The sequence below is a fragment of the Ranitomeya imitator genome, chromosome 2 (genome assembly GCF_032444005.1).
Source record: "Ranitomeya imitator isolate aRanImi1 chromosome 2, aRanImi1.pri, whole genome shotgun sequence".
NCBI classification, from domain to species: Eukaryota; Metazoa; Chordata; class Amphibia; order Anura; family Dendrobatidae; genus Ranitomeya; species Ranitomeya imitator.
In genome coordinates, this window is record NC_091283.1 from 238,301,210 (window position 1) to 238,307,209 (window position 6,000).

Below are 6,000 nucleotides of genomic sequence, written 5' to 3' on the forward strand. Positions count from 1 at the left end.
GCACAATGTTAGTTAAGTCTCGTCCATAACTACTTTATTATACTCTATTATCCTGTACACAGTGGAGGAGATAGAAATCACAGGTCCGACAGCAACAGCTGGAATTGGGCCTCCAACGGAAAGAAAAAAAACAAACCAATCTATATATATAAAGCTGAGTGTGTGTGTGTGTGTAATGTATGTGTGTATGAGCATACATGTTAGTCCATAGATAATATGCAAGAACACATTCAATAAGTCATGCACACACAAGGACCCCTCACATAAATAATCAGAGAGATCACATGAATGTATAGTTCAAAACATGAACATTTTTTATTGAAACAACATACAATTAAAAAAGTCTCTCAACCATATAGTAGGTCATAAAGTTAAAAAATACCAAGATAGCAGGTCTCATGCAATCATGTGAACAAATACCTAAAACGGCCTATTATTGGTCAACCTAAATAGTCAAATAGTCAATGACCTAAACAATGGCACAGTAGTTATGGTCAGGGGCGGATTATAAGAGGGTCAATCTGGGCGGTAGCCCAGGGCCCAGTGATGTGGGGGGGGGGCCCTGGGCTACCGCACAGATTGGCCGCCGCCATCAGGGCATTATTACCCGTCCCTTTACTGGTTTATGGGCTCCCCCCCCCCCCCCCCCCGCAGCGCGGGCTCAGTGCAGCATTCTCTCCCCAGTCAGTCAGTGAGCAGCGCAGCCCCCGGTGAGTGTGTGAGCAGTGAATGTGCTGGTGACACTGGCGAGGTGTGTGGACGGTGTGAGGACAGGCTGCAGTAGTCCAGTCCCTGCAGCAGACACATCATCAGTGAGCTGGCCGCTCTCCATACTATCAGCACAGCAGCCGCTCACTGAGGATTATTATGTCCTGACCCCCAGTGTCAGACTGGAGAACATTGGGCCCACCGGAGGATTTGATTCTGAGGCCCACATTTCTCCCACAATGAAGAGCCCCATAGGAACTGCAAGGTTTGCACTATGAACTCCTCTGAAGGAGAAGCCAGGGCCCACCGGAGGATTCTCCGGTTCTCTGGTGGGCCAGTCCAACCCTGCTGACCCCTGTCTATAGATGGAGATAAGAGCACAGCGCTGTCTGTGCTGGTGACCCCCTCGCCCACCTGCTGCAGAGAAGCATAAGGCTGCTGAGCCCACTCTGCCCCTCACAGGACACAGCTGCTCTCTCTGAAGATTCCCACAGGTGTCTCTCCAAACTGCTCTGAAAAACTTTCAGGGTGGAGCTGCTGAGTCCTGTCAGGGGGCAGATGGGACACAGCAGCCTCATCCTTCTCTGCAGGGGGTCAGCGGGACACTGTGCATCAGGCTTTATAGCTGAAGAATAGGCTAACCTTCCAGAGATATCATGTCACATCACCACACACTATGTATAGATATCTATCATACATATCACACGCACTGTATATTGCAGGGGGAATAAAGGCTCTTAGGGTATGTTTCCATGTTCAGGATTAGGGTATGTGCGCACGTTGCGGTTTTTGCTGCGGATCCGCAGCGGTTTTGACGCTGCGGATCCGCAGCAGTTTTCCATGCAGTGTACAGTACAATGTTAACCTATGGAAAACAAAAACCACTGTGCACATGCTGCGGAAAAAACTGCGCGGAAACGCTGCGGTTTATTTTCCGCAGCATGTCAATTCTTTGTGCGGAATCCGCAGCGGTTTGGCACCTGCTCCATATTAAAAATCCACAGGTGTCTAAAACCGCTGTGGAAGCCGCACAAAAAACCGCGATAAATCCGCAGTACTTTTTGCACTGTGGATTTAATCAAATCCGCTGCGGAAAATTCCGCAACGGAATCCGCAGCGTGTGCACATGGCCTTAGGCAGCGCTTTGGACGCAGCACATGTCCGCGCTGCCGGCTTTTGTACACGCGGTGATTCCAGATGTGTTCACTGAACCGTGTGGAATCACTGTACCCTATAAATTAGATATTTATCTTGCGGAGACTGATCGTCTCCACAAGATAAATAGACATACCGATGTCTATAAAGGCGCACGCACGTGCGTATACGCAGGAAACCCGTGGGCATCTGTACACACATAGTGGAGATGGGATTTCTTGAAATCCCCTCCACTATGCTGGACGCTGCAGATTGGACGCTGTGGCTCTACGCAGCATCCAATCCAAAGCATTTACTGAATGTGGAAACATACCCTTAGTCGGCGCTCACACTAGCCTAGAATACGGCTGAGTGCTATGTGATGTATATACTATGGACACACTGGGGACAATGCTGGAGGACACACTGGGGCAGATGATTGCTGGACATACTGGGGCAATGCTGGAGACACTGGGGCAGATTGCTGGACACACTGGGGGCAATGCTGGAGGACACACTGGGGCAGATGATTGCTGGACATACTGGGGCAATGCTGGAGACACTGGGGCAGATTGCTGGACACACTGTCGGGGGTAATGCTGGACACACTGGGGCAGATGATTGCTGGAGACACTGGGGCAGATTGCTGGACACACTGGGGGAAATATGCTGGAGTCAGACACTGGGGCAGATTGCTGGACACACTGGGGGCAATGCTGGACACACGGGCAGATTGCTGGACACTGGGGCAATATGGTGGACATACTGGGGCAGATTGCTGGACACACTGGGGGCAGGACTGGAGGCATGGGCAGAATGTAGATACGGGGCATAATTGGAGAGACGGGGCAGAATGAAAGACATGGGGCAGGATTGGATCATGGGGCAGGATGGATACGATGGAGACAGATGGGGCAGGATGAGGAGATCATATGGGGTAGAATGGATACTCATGAGGGCAGGATGGGAGAACATATGGCTGGAGCCAGGAATTAAATAAACGGGGCCAGTATGGGGGATATTATTATTACCAGAGGGGCTAATTAAGGGATATTATTACTGCAGTGATGTATTTATTTTATTTTTTGAGTATACTGTTTTAAATGGGGGGGGCGGTCCGTTACTGTGTAGAGTGACACTATGTCACCTTTTTTTCTTCATGTGGTGTAATGTAGAAGTTGTGAAAAATTAAGTAATGTGTTCTGCAAGCGGAGCTCGAGATAACTGTGTTATTTCCTGCAGAAACGAGTCCTGGCTGGAAGAATTGATGGTGGTCTGTGCTGGATGAAAGATGAAGGACTTCACCTAGAGACGTCACTGGTGAGTCAGTGTTACCTATACACTGACACTATACACTGTATACTATATACAGAGCTCCTGTGTATAATGTCACCAGTGATCTCTGTATTACCCCTACACATACACTGCATACTAAGTACAGATCTCCTGTGAATACTGGCACTTATGGTGATAGTATTGTTTTTTTTTTTTTTTTAAATTACTGATCAGTATTGTAGTATTAAGTCACTATGTGGTGGTAATATGTGGTCTGGAAATGGTGTTGTGGTATTTGTCCCTTGTATGTGCTATTTGGTCACCAAGTGGTGGTAATATGTGGTCTTGACATGGTGCGGTGGTATTTGTTCCTTGTATGTGATATTATTCGATCACTGTGGTTGCAATTTGTGGTCTGGTCATGGTGCGGTGGTATTTGTTCCTTGTTTGTGATATTGGTCAAAATATACCTAAATTGTATTGCATATTTTAACAAATATTTAATAGGTTACAGTAGAGTAGGGCCCGGCCATTTTTCTGGAATAATCTGGTTCAGGTATAACATGACCCCCGTCACATGACCCCCATCACATGACCCCCGTCACATGACCGGGGAGGCCCACAGTGTCTGAACAGCCCGGGGCCCTGGCTACCCTTAATCCACCCCTGGTTATGGTAGCTGTAAAAACATCTGTTAGGGAACAATAACGCATAAAGAGTGCTGTATATATATATATGTCGCACTACAATTGCAAAAGTTACACAGTAAGAAGTATATGTAAATATTATTTATACATCTATAATGATGCTAAAACTGCGTAATAACTGCGGGAAAAGAGGGCGCTACCAATGTACCAAACAATACATCACTATTAAAGCTGCGTAATGCCCATTTTGCACAATGTGCTAATTATATACCTAAAAAAAGGGGGAACATTATGCCTACACAGGTCCTGTGCTCTGTGACATATGGTAAATATATTTTCAGCTTTCTCTGTGCGGGACAATTGATTTGTCACCATGGGGCGACAAGCGGTAGTTTTGTCACCATATTATCGGCTTAGATGCAAATATATCGCATCAGAATAGTGGTATAACACTTAGTATATATATAACGCTTTATTGCACAATTGCCTATCTGGCAGTGGTGGTGGCAACCTAACACTTGGTATATTTATTAGGCTTATTTGCACTATTGTAGCAATACCAACTTATTATTAGTGTAGGCATAATGTTCCCCCTTTTTTTAGGTATATAATTAGCACATTGTGCAAAATGGGCATTACGGAGCTTTAATAGTGATGTATTGTTTGGTACATTGGTAGCGCCCTCTTTTCCCGCAGTTGTTATTACGCAGTTTTAGCATCATTATAGATGTATAAATAATATTTACATAAACTTCTTACTGTGTAACTTTTGCAATTGTAGTGCGACATACATATATACAGCACTCTTTATGCGTTATTGTTCCCTAACAGATGTTTTTACAGCTACCATAACTATTGTGCCATTGTTTAGGTCATTGACTATTTAGGTTGACCAATAATAGGCCGTTTTAGGTATTTGTTCACATGATTGCATGAGACCTGCTATCTTGTAGATCGGAGGTATTTTTTAACTTTATGACCTACTATATAGTTGAGAGATTTTTTTAATTGTATGCTGTTTCAATAAAAAATTTTCATGTTTTGAGCTATACATTCATGTGATCTCTCTGATTATTTATGTGAGGGGTCCTTGTGTGTGTATGTATGTATGTATGTATGTATGTATGTATGTATGTGTGAGTGTCAAGCCACGCCCATTCCACATAGCAACCAATCACTAAGCATCTTTCATTTCACCAGAGCTGTTTAAAATAAGCTGAGCTGTGATTGGTTGCTATGAGCAACAGTTTTCCCACTCCACAACACCTCAGCAGACACTGACCGGGTGGGAGAAATGTAGCATCCCTGGGAACATAAGCTCCAGCCATTGTCTGCCCCCCAGAAAGGAGCAGAGAGCACATAAGAGAAATGAATCCCCCCTCCTCTATTACTGCCGCGCTCTATTGTTACCGGCGTAGAAAATCGCATCATCAGCGGCCGCACACAGAGCCGCACTGCCAGGTTACATAACAGCACATCTCCAGGAACTCCCTGCTCAGCGCCACCCAGCTCGGGACTATGGGATGAAGGATGTGTGATGGGTATATGGGCACTGGACTATGGTATGGAGGATGTGTGATGGGTATATGGGCACGGGACTATGGGATGGAGGATGTGTGATGGATACATGGGCACGGGACTATGGGATGGAGGATATGTATGATGGGTATATGGGCACTGGACTATAGGATGGAGGATGTGCGATGGGTATATGGGCACTGGACTATGGGATGGAGGATGTGTGATGGGTATATGGGCACGGGACTATGGGATGGAGGATATGTATGATGGGTATATGGGCACTGGACTATGGGAAGGAGGATGTGTGATGGGCATATGGGCACGGGACTATGGAATGGAGGATATGTATGATGGGTATATGGGCACTGGACTATAGGATGGAGGATGTGTGATGGGTATATGGGCACGGGACTATGGAATGGAGGATATGTATGATGGGTATATGGGCACTAGACTATGGAATGGAGGATATGTATGATGGGTATATGGGCACTGGACTATAGGATGGAGGATGTGTATCATGGGTATATGGGCACTGGACTATGGGATGGAGGATGTGTGATGGGTATATGGGCACGGGACTATGGTATGGAGGATGTGTGATGGGTATATGGGCACGGAACTATAGGATGGAGGATGTGCGATGGGTATATGGGCACTGGACTATGGGATGGAGGATGTGTGATGGGTATATGGGCACTGGACTATAGGATGG